The 11,314-nt window shown below is 37.1% G+C and overlaps 1 protein-coding gene and 1 pseudogene across 41 annotated transcripts in view; one reads left to right on the plus strand and one right to left on the minus strand.

Annotated features, from left to right (window-relative positions):
• Positions 1-11,314, minus strand: part of Ptprd (protein tyrosine phosphatase receptor type D) — a 2,240,535-nt gene that overhangs the window by 866,663 nt on the left and 1,362,558 nt on the right. The window lies entirely within an intron of this gene.
• LOC116095269 overlaps positions 6,292-11,314 on the plus strand; it is a 31,331-nt pseudogene continuing 26,308 nt past the window's right edge.

Genomic DNA, 11,314 nt, shown 5'->3' on the forward strand with positions numbered 1-11,314 from the left:
ATGCTTGTAAAAAATTGATGATCTTGTTAACTGCAATTAGAAAATTAATATGGATTTTGCTCTAGTGTAGTATATTGAAAATGCATTTTGACATGGGCTTTGATTTGGAAATCATTTTAAATTATTAGAACTGCAAATAACATACAGAACTTGGGAGTTAAGCTCTTCTAAGATAACTTCCCTCTCTGTAGAATTGTGTTCATACATGTGTCTGTGGCACTTTTAAAATGGTGACATGTGTAGGTACTGGATATGCAAATTATTCCAAAATAGCTTTGCAGGTCTCTGGGGATGGTGATTTAATCTAATGGAAACTTAATAACTCATATTAATTACATTACTAATATGATGCTTTGCTTACAGTAAATTAGAGCCAGTAAAATCATTAATTACTTATTAAAGAAAAAAGAATGTCTTCTTGGGTAAATTTGAATTTTTCAACAGAGAAACAGCAGGTAGAAAGAGTCCTTGTTGCTTCAAAATAAATTGCAGTCAAGTTTTGCAATCATGAGGAAGTACTGAGTAAACATATTTAATTCAAACAACACAGACCAGTGCCCTCCATGATGTCACACAATACCAGTGATACTATGTGCCAGCTTCTTCACTGGAATACATAGAACTATATTTATGCTGTCTTCCTTTTCCAATTATTAATTTTAGGGACCACAATATCATGCAACTAACTCTAGTACATAAGAATGCTTTCTTCAGGATTTATATGTAATTGCTCTAAAATCACCATTTTCTTCATCATTCAACAATAAACCATATAATCCATGAAATAATTTTAAAATTTATATTCTTCATAAAGTACTGCTCTATATAAACCAAAAATGAAGCTATTATTTAAAAATTCTCCATTTTATTTTATTTTATTTTTGCACTGGAGGCATTATTCAAGTTGATAAATATATACCATAGTCTTGTTAACCAAATACATTTAATGTACCATAATTTTGTGTCCATTGGTTTTTTATCATCATGCTAGTTTATGTATATTCCTGTCTATTGTAATTGCCAAATTCATAAAGCATACTATTCATATTGTATATTCACCAATTGTTTTGGTCACTTTATTGGCATGCTGTCAATAAAGTAAACTGCCTACTATGTGGCAGGCATGGCTTTAGAAGATTGCATATCTCAGTGAACTAAACAAAGTACATAACCTTATGGTTACTCTCTGGTAAAAGAACTGCACACCAAACAAGCCATTTTGCCACCTACTTGTAAGTAAGTACTAGAATGGGAAGCGCAGATGGGAGTTGAAAGTGATGTGGAGGAAGAATTGCTGTGTCTGGGACTTTCACTCAAGGAAGCTTGATGATGTAATCTGACACATTGCAAACTCAGATTAGGAAAGATGGAGGTATTAGTGTAAAAGCATTTTAAATACTGAAGACTTGAATCTAGAATATGATGAATTTGCTTAAGAAACCCATAAGATAATCAGTGCTATCAGAAATGAGCGATTGCGATGGCATGAATCAGAAGCTGTGGCCAGAGAAACTGTCATTGATGGCTCAGGCCTCTATAGTTCAGTAGTTACTCAGACTGTGTTAGGTATTATAATCGTTAAAATACTAGACGATTCTGTGCTCAGGCATGATATGTTTGGGACCTAGAACTGCCAGAAAGTTTGGTAAGGTAGAGCAGGTTGAGAATCTGTAGGCACACACCTGAGGCTTAGGTGACTCCCAGCTCCCTGCCAGACTCCTGACTTGTAACATGTGCCATGCTTTGCACAGAAAAGAAATGTGTCTTATGGTCATGTGGGCCAAAATAAAGTTCTCCATACTAATGAGGTACCTAGAGGCCTGGAGGGCTTGGCCAATAAATTTCCCTTCCCAGACATTTCTTGCTGCAAAAGGTATTTAATCTCAGATCCATCCTGAGAATAGGTATATGGTTTTACAAATCCATTTTCCACCATGACAATAAACTGTTTAGAACAATGGACTATCTCTTTTCATTTAGATCCGACATGGGGAGCCATGAAGAAGGCCTTTGCCTACAGTGCTGCAGTCTAGTCTCCCATAGAAGGCCTTTCTGGACTCCCAACCACAACTGCCTACACTTGCCAAGCCTGGGAAACCACCCAGCCTGGAACAAGGTAGAGCTCCACTCCTGTCCCCTAGAAGCTATCCTCAGCCCAGATGTTCAAGAGCCTGAGAAACCCATGGCCCCAGACTCTGACTTTCCCATGTCTCCAACTGTGCTTTTCCCACCCCTGGAGCAGCACCTGGGGCTTCCCTACAGCCCAGCACCTGCCCCAGCTGCAGCAGTCAAACTTTCCAAGTTCTGCCTTTCCAAGAGGCAGTGCCCTGTGGCAGAGCAGAAGAGGGCCAACAATGTGGACTAACATATTTAAGGCACACATTGACTATCATATGAAATCTATAGAGAGGTGAGACCTCAGAGAGTGTAGTAGTGTTCCTAAGGACACCAGAACAGTCACCTCGGTCAGAGTTGGGGGAAATAGACTATAACAGAAGGAAACTTTTGTGTATATTTTGAAAGCTGAAACAATAGGAATACTGACACAGTAAGTGTGTGTGCCTTTCTGAGTGATGACAGAACTTAAGTGCTAGAAGTACTTTTCATCACATTGGAAGAAACTGGTAGCTCCATTTGGAACTTGTTGAAATTTAAATATTTAGAAAAAAGCATGGAATACATGAAGTGGAGACTTGAGAATATTAGTTCTGAATTATATGCAGAGCTTAGGGTCAGTGATAGGAACTTATGATTGCTCATAATTAGACTATTTCTACAAAGTATAATGAATGTCCAAGAATAAGAAGAAAAGTCATCCACCTTATGAAAACGTGAGCTACACAAATACTGCTTGTAGAACAAAATGTTGCAAGTCGCCATTTTATACTAAAGAAATAAAGAGTAATAAAAATAGAAACTCAAGCTATTAGACTGGCAAAAATCTTGGTGTTGATGGAATCTTGCAAAGATAGTTTTGTGGTGAAACATACTCTTGTAAACAGTTGGTCGCAGGTGCTGAAATGGCACAGCAGAGAAAAGCGTAAGTGTGCTTGGTGTGTATGCCTGACAACCTGACTTTGTTCCTGGTAAACACATTTTTAAAGCCAGATGAAGTGGTCAGTTCATCTCTAATCCCACTGCTAAAGTGGTGAAATGGGAAACAGACAAGAAAGTCAGCTGGAAGTTAGCAGAAGAAATAAGGGACTCCGTACCAACAAAGTGGAAGAAGGGTATCAGCTTGATGACATATTGACTGACACACACAACTACAAATGAACATGCACACAGAGTAATCTTTTACAAAAGCACTGTTGGTCATGTGACGGGTTACATCACAACTCAGTAAGCATTTTCTCTTTAGAAGTCAGAAGTCCCAATTCCAGAAAACAATCTCAAAATATATAATGTCAAACACAAGGAAAGAAACAAAACAGTCCAAATTAACCAGCAAACATCTTCCAGTCCCGAAAAAAAAAGAACCACGAAAACACTCCACCAAACATAACCTTAAGGATATGCACATAATACTGGTCATGGAGGGATTTTGTTTAAAAAGAAAGAATTAAGGTAACTTAACTATCAATCAATAGATAGTGATAGAATAATCATGGTATATCCAGATTAAAAGACAGAGTCATGTGGAATAAGGAATAGCTCTAGAGAGTTCTGAGGTGATTTCTTGTGTAATTTTTAGTAAATAAATGAAGAGATAAATAGATCATGTACAGTTATTTATTTAAGAAAGGGAGTTGTGTCATGTTATGTATTCACTTCGTTCAAAACTCTAAGGTAAACTTTGACTGCATTTATATAGGAAATAATGTTAAAAATCAGGGTTGTTTTCTTTAAAGTCTTAAAGATAATACAGAATAATATGTCCACTCTACTTATTAACTGCATATTTTATGTAGAAACAAATAAATACTTTATAAAACAATACTAAATTGAAATAAAACCCCTATAATTTTCTGAATATGGGAAAACAGAAGAGCACACCAGCATTTATTTCAGCTTACTTATATGTAACAATTTCTCTTGAGGGAGTTTTTTTCTATAGTTTTACTGGTGATAAATTAAGACAAAATGTCAAAATAATAATATTATTTTGTAGACAGATGGACTAATGGATCTTGAAATTAAGGACTAATGGTCCCAAATAAAAGAAGACACTCACAAAAAAATTACAATAAAAGTACAATGCACTCAAGATGAACTTTGCATAAAATGAAAGGAATGAGTCTTCATTCGCTTCCATTCCCAACCAGTCACAGAGAACACAGAGAACTGAGATCTGTTTTCATTGATACAGCCAGAAAGCAGCCAACAGAGTGCAGAGTGTGAGTGAACATCTGCAGTTCTCCAGCAAATAAATAACAAAGAATTAAAAGTAAAACCTTTACTTTTACAAGGTACAAGAGTTTGGGAGAGAGCAACATCATTCAATCTGCTTTGACTTCATCTGATTTCAGAGAATTGCATTTTCAAAAAGATATTCTGGGGACTAGCATGAGGACTCAGACTAAGCACAATTGTTGCTCTTGCACAGGGCCTCAGTTTGGTTTGCAGCAGTCACACTGTGACTCACAAGCACCTGCAACTCCAGTTCCAGAGGAACTGAAGCTGTCTTCTAACCTCTAACCAGGCATGCATGCCCTGCACACACACATACCTACAGACAGAATATTCAAATAAGTTTGTTTTGTTTTGTGTTGTTTTTAAAGATGTTTGTGAGATAGTTTTAAATATGAGATCAGGCTGTTCATCTCATCGCATTAGATAGCTATTACTAGTCAAGTTTTCTTACGCTGGTGATATCTTGTAGAGATGGTTACAGAGATATTTAATTAGCAAGTGGTATAGTAGGAAAATCTTCTTGAAAAATTTAAAGGCCATCAGTGTAAACAGGCTATGCATGTGTTGCTCCTTGTTAAAGCCCACAACGTCTTTAGAGAGGATTCAGTACACAGTTCTGTTTAACTTTTGTTTAAGGACACCAATACCGAAAGTTTCATACAAGTCATGTCTGAATGTTTACTCCACTAGTAAATTCAATTCCTCTAGCTGCCTCTCTGGATTTTAAGAGAAGATGGATGATTCCTGGATTACACAGATGGAGCTTTGTCCCCAGCAGGACACATGGGGGAGCTTCAGAGTATTTGCAGTGGTTTTGCCTAACCACAAAATCCTGCGCTGCATGGAAGATAGCCAGGCCGGTGACTTGCTTCCTCACTTTAGAAAACACAGACCTACAGCCTGCCCCAGAGGAGGGTACTTTATTGTGCTAGAAAGTAAACAAGACTGATCTTTGCTCCAGAGAGACAAATTATTTTTATATTCTTGAAAAAAAAACAGTCTGGAGGAACAGGAGAGAGATGGTTTAGTGGTTAAAAACACTTGTTGCTCTTCGTGATTACCTGGGTTCCAATCGTGGCATTCACATGGTGGCTAACAACTGCATATAACTCCAGTTTCAGGCTATTGGATGCTCTCTTTTACCTTTGTGAGTACTATACATGCATATGCTTCACAGACACATGCAGATCTATATCAAAGCATGAATTAAAGAATAATAAATAAATAAATAAATAAATGTGATGCCTATTTTTTATGTCAACTTGGCACGAGCAGAACCTGAACTGAGAGAATGTCCCCACCAGACTGACTATGTACAAGCCTGTGGTGAATTTTCTTGATTGATATAGGAGGACCCAACTCACTATTGTGGCTGCCACCACTGGGCTTGTGCTCCCAGAGTTTATAAGAAAATAGACTGAGGAAAACAGATGGAGCAGCTAGTGAGCAGCAGGCTTTTAATACCAGTTCCTACCTCCAGCTTCCTGCCTTTACTTCCTTCCATGGTGGAAGTATAACCAAAATAAATCTTTTTATTTTTCCTTTTTGGTCATGGGGTTTTATCACAGTAATAGAAACTCCAAGAAAATAAACAAACAATTTTTGAAAAAGAGAAGGTATTCTGGAAAAGAGATTCAGAACCTCATCCTTTGGTGGTTTGGAAAACTGTCTGCTAACAGTACAGTATATGCTTCTCAGGAATTAGGGATATGTTTAAATCCCTAAGCTGAGGTGAATTTGAACCTCAGATAAAGTGAAAAGCATGCTTTCTCTAGTGTTTTATGTCCCAGTGTGCCTCATTTTTTTTTTATTTTATCAAGAATCTTATTTTATTTGTTTTTAATCAAAAATATTTTTCACCCTGTTTCCTTTCTGCCACTGTCCTGAGATCAAAACTAAGGAAGACCTGGACACTTCAAGGCCACATGAGCAACGTCCATGGCTGTATCGGTAACATCACAAGCACGCTGGGGCCCCAGGAATGCTGGAGGTATGCATCACTACAAGATCAACCGCGACAAATATCATCCAGGTTACACTGGGAAAGTTGGTATGAAGCATTACCACTTGAAGAGAATCAGAGCTTCTGATCGACTGTCAGCCTGGATAAATTATGCACATTGGTCAGCGAGCAGACACAGATCAAAGCTACAATAAACAAGACTGGAGCTGCTACAAAGTTCTGGGGAAGGGAAAGCTCCTTAAGCAACCTGTCATCATGAAGGCCAAATTCTTCAGCAGAAGAGTTGAAGAGCTAAAGAGAAGATTAAGGGAGACAGAGGTGCCTGTGTCCTGGTGGCGTGAAGCCATTCAGGAGGTTAATTAAATGCTAATATTTTTCAAAAAAAATATTTTCAGACAGTATATTTTGATCATATTCATTCTTTAACCCATATCCTTTCCACTTCCATATTCATCCAAATTTCAATTTCATGTTCTGTCTCTTTCTCTTTCTCTCTTATACTTACACCCACACAAACAAAACATGAAAACCAAAAGAAATAAACTTAATATTTTGTACCCCAATAAAAGAAGAGGAAAATAAAGAGGTAAAGGCATGCCCTAACCAGTGGATGATAAAGAGGTTTTTGTTTGTTTGTTTGTTTTGTTTTTGTTTGTTTGTTTAGATGGTGGGACATCATTTTTACTATATTTGTCTTCTGCTCCTATATCATGGTTTCTGATTTTGTGTTGTATGGTGTTTGTTTTATAGTGTTTGTGTGTGTACATGTATTTCTCAGGTTCTTTCTTTGTTTCCTTTTTCTGTTTATTTGTTTGCTTGTATGTTTTTATTCTTTCCTTTTATTTTTCTTTTTTTTCGGGGGGTTGGTCTATTTTATTTGCCTGTTTGCTTAAGAGAGATAAAAAGAGGATGGAGAATTGGAAAGGGGGCAAGCTTGGCATGATTTGGGAAGAGATGTAGAAAAGAAAACCATAATCAGAATCATATATGAATATAAGTTTATTTTCAGTTTTAAGACAGTAAGATAAGTGAATAGGCACCAGGCTTACTCTTGTTTCTCTTTCTTTTTTAATAGAACAGAAATATTTCTCATTTTGATAAGATCTATTTTCTTACTTCTTTATTCTTAATTTTTCAGATTTCTTTTTTCACTTTTCTTCAAATTTTCTTGAGTGGTAAAATACAAGCATAGCTTCAGGGTTAATGAAGATGGAACAGCTGTCTATCACTGCACGCAAAGCAGCACACACAAGCATGTCTGTGTTCCTGTGAGTACTAGGAGTTAAACAACACATGAGGGTATGTTTGTGCTTCAGTAAATTTGGAGTGGTATTTTTAGACACTCATATGTCATCCACATAGTTACCCATGTCAGCTTAAACCTGACCTGCAACTTATTATCTCTGAGACACCATTATACCACCTTGCTCTTTTAAATGTTCAGCTTCCTCATCTTTAAAATGAATATGACAAAGCACTTATATTCTGCTTCTTTGTCATAATATATATGTTAGTATATATTAACACATATATCCAGAAGACTTTTAAGGCTGTCTGCTGTATTTTACATGTTTAAGTATCACCTTTAATGGCTGATGGGTTCCCTCTTTTCTAACTTCTTTCCTTTCTTCCTCTTCTTGCACAAACACACACACATACATACACACACACACACACACACCTCTAACCCCATCACTTCTATTACCACCATCACCACATGTTTTAAACTGTTAGTGTCTGAAATTTGTTCTCAGCAAATTAAGACATCAAGTTACAGTTCAATCAAGGCACAAATATTTCCCAGGCACCAACAAATTTTAGAAATCTCATTCTTAACTTGGTATTTTCTATAAGAACAATAACTAAGCAGCTGTTGTCACTTCTTGTCACTCTCTACACATGCTTATCGCTGTTCCCTCATGGTTTAGTCCGTCTACTTACAATCTGTGATTTTAACATTATTGATGCATTTCCCTGCAAAAGTACTTGGGTCAAATCAATTGAGCAACAAAGTGAATTAATTTCTTTAATTTAAGAATACACCATTTCATCAAGAGCTGTTTATTGTCTTGTATGAATTGTCTTGGTTGGTCTTCGCTGTTCTCCTAAGTATGTATTACAGACAAAATGTGAAATGTCCCCAATAGCACCTTTGTTTGAGCTCTTGGTTCCCAGCTCTGGATGTCATTCTGAAAGGCAAAAGAACGTTTAGGGACAGAATCTATCTAGAGGAATTAGATCACCTGAGGCAGGGTTTGATGTTTTACCTCTAATCTCAATTCTCTCTTCACTGCTTCCTTTTCAATACAGATGTGATGAACTAGGGAGTCCTAGAAGCTTGAGACAATATGGAATCACATTCTACAATATCTTTCCTGCCATCATCGATTAGTTACCCTCCATCTCTACTCAAATAAACCATTGCTTTCATAAGATGTTTCTTGTCAAAAATTTGGTCAAAGAGTGAAAAATGAAAGTGCCACAGCAGATATGAACTTCTGAATCTGGAAGTCTGAGAGCTTTCCTTGAAAGCAGACTCAATATCTCATCCCCAGTTATAGGGGTATTTCACTATAGTTACCACACAGGCTAGACAGCTCTGACCAGTTTATATGTCTACTTTTCAGTATCTGCCTAAGCTTAGTGAGTCACAACCTTTAAGAGGCAAGCATGTCTTCTAGAATTTTGTAGTCAATTCTCATATTCTAATAAAAGTAACAACAGCAAAGTTAGACTTAGGCCAGAAAAAGGTAACTACTTTATTGTTTTGAACAAAAATGACAACAACCTCCATCAAGAGGGGAAGACGTGTGCCTAGTATAAGAATATTTGTCACTGTTCATTGGTGAATGTCATAATATAAAAAGAAAAATACCCACTGGAATGTACGTATGTAATAGGAAATAATGTGAACCTATCAGCTGTCATAGAATTATTCCAATACTTGGAGCATCATTAACACAAGTCAAATGCCCCTGCTACCCCAACCCTCTCTGTCATTTCCCCATGGACTTGAACAGTCTCTAGCTGTTGTCACTTCTTGTCACTCTCTACACATGCTTATCACTGTCCCCTCATGGTTTAGTCCGTCTACTTACAATCTGTGATTTTAACATTATTGATGTATTTCCCTGCAAAAATACTTGGGTCAAATCAATTGAGTAACAAAGTGAATTAACTTGTTTAACTGCTTGCTTATTCCATTTAAAAATAGTCTACATTTCAAATCAATAGGGAGCTGGGAAACAAATGTAAAATAAATAAATACATAAATAAATGAAAGGAGCATAGAATTTGGCATATTGAGAGAGAAGTGATTTGCTCACATGGCTAACCTGCCAGGGATTTAATGAGCATGACCTCGTGACCAGCTGAGGAAACAATGCAGGTGAATGACTGGGCTCCAGGTAATCTCACTGTAAACAGTTGGGGAATGACACATTTTTACAGTTGTCATTTGGTAGTCTCATCTTTACAGATGTGTGTGAGGTACAGTTATTTCATCTGTGGCTTCCATGACACTTGTTTATTTCACTGTGATCCATTCTTTTAGGTTCAGAAGGAGTAAAATGCTGATGAAAAATTAAATCTTATATTAGTTAATAAATGATGAAGTAAGACAGGAAGTCTCCAAATATGCTGTTAATGTTGGAACATTGGTTCTTTCAGGGTGGTTTAAGAAACTACTATACTGAGTGGATTCATTTGAACAGTTCTATGTAAGTGAAATAATTCTCTGCTACATTAAATGCACTGCATTTTAATCATATTAGATATCTTTTCAAATCACACAGGGAAAACCAAATGCCCCTGTCTCCTTGCCCTTTTTGTGAGAAGCCACAGTTGGTCAGGTCCACATTATCTGGGGTTTGGTTGCTTTTATAAGAGTGTTACAAAAGTATATATTTGACTGCCTTTGTATTCAAATATACTGACATACCATGCTAAGAGCAGATTTCACATCAAATAGAGTGTCCCCAGTGTTTCTGAATAGTGATTCTACAGACAAGAAGATGAAAGTAAAGTGCCAGGCCAGACATACTAAAGAAGAACTGATGGCTCTTCCACTCACTGCAAACCTCTATATGAAAATATACACAAAATAAAGCACCAGGAGACAGGCAACAGGTCTCAGGGGTCTCCTTTCCTTTGTTTGCAGTATAGCTAAGTCTTTGTTTAGCTGGCTATTTGAATAGATGTACTTTTACTTGCTGAGAGCCTACTCACTTCCCTAGACCACAGATATTGTTTTTTTCTTTCTCAGTTTGCAAAGTTTTTCAGAACAATAGATAAAGACATGTTTCCAAAACATAACTCCTACCCTCTGACACCCAGAAAAGTGGCAGCCATAAGCAACTCTCATTCCCAAACTGGTGGATCATTGCTTGCCCTGCCGGCTCCGAAGGCTGAAGTATCCTGAATAGTTGATGGACATCAGGCCCAATTCTGCTGTCAAAATCACATCTGTTTAAATTCCTTGAGTGATCCATGCTACCATGCGGGCAGCCGGCCTTTGCCAGTGGAGAGGTGCAGAAGAGCCAACTCTTGGCTTCTAATCGCAAATGCAAAAACAAATTTCACAACAAATTGCATTTCCAGAGCTGACTGATGCCACATGATTGAACGGACTGAATTTGTTCTGGTCCAATGACTCAGGGGATGCTATATGGAGCAGTCTCTCCTGACTGTTAAATGCTAAAGCATCAAGGGCAGGTCCTTTCACTTTCTGACACAAAGCAGGGGGTTGAGGAGGGGCAGCTGTTGAGCTTATTAGTGCTATTCAATTAAGAGAGAGTAAATCAGCAAATAATGCCTTTTAGCAATTTTACCAGGGTAAAAACTGTCAGTGATATTTCCCCAAGCATTTTTCATTTTTTTCTGAATTAAAATACAAACAAACAAACAACAACAACAAATCCCTCTGGGAACTAGAGATGAAAACACTAATGCTTTGTAAAAGGAATGTAAACTAATGATATATATAGATTTATATATATA

This window comes from Mastomys coucha, unplaced genomic scaffold (assembly GCF_008632895.1).
Source record: "Mastomys coucha isolate ucsf_1 unplaced genomic scaffold, UCSF_Mcou_1 pScaffold18, whole genome shotgun sequence".
Classification (NCBI taxonomy): Eukaryota; Metazoa; Chordata; class Mammalia; order Rodentia; family Muridae; genus Mastomys; species Mastomys coucha.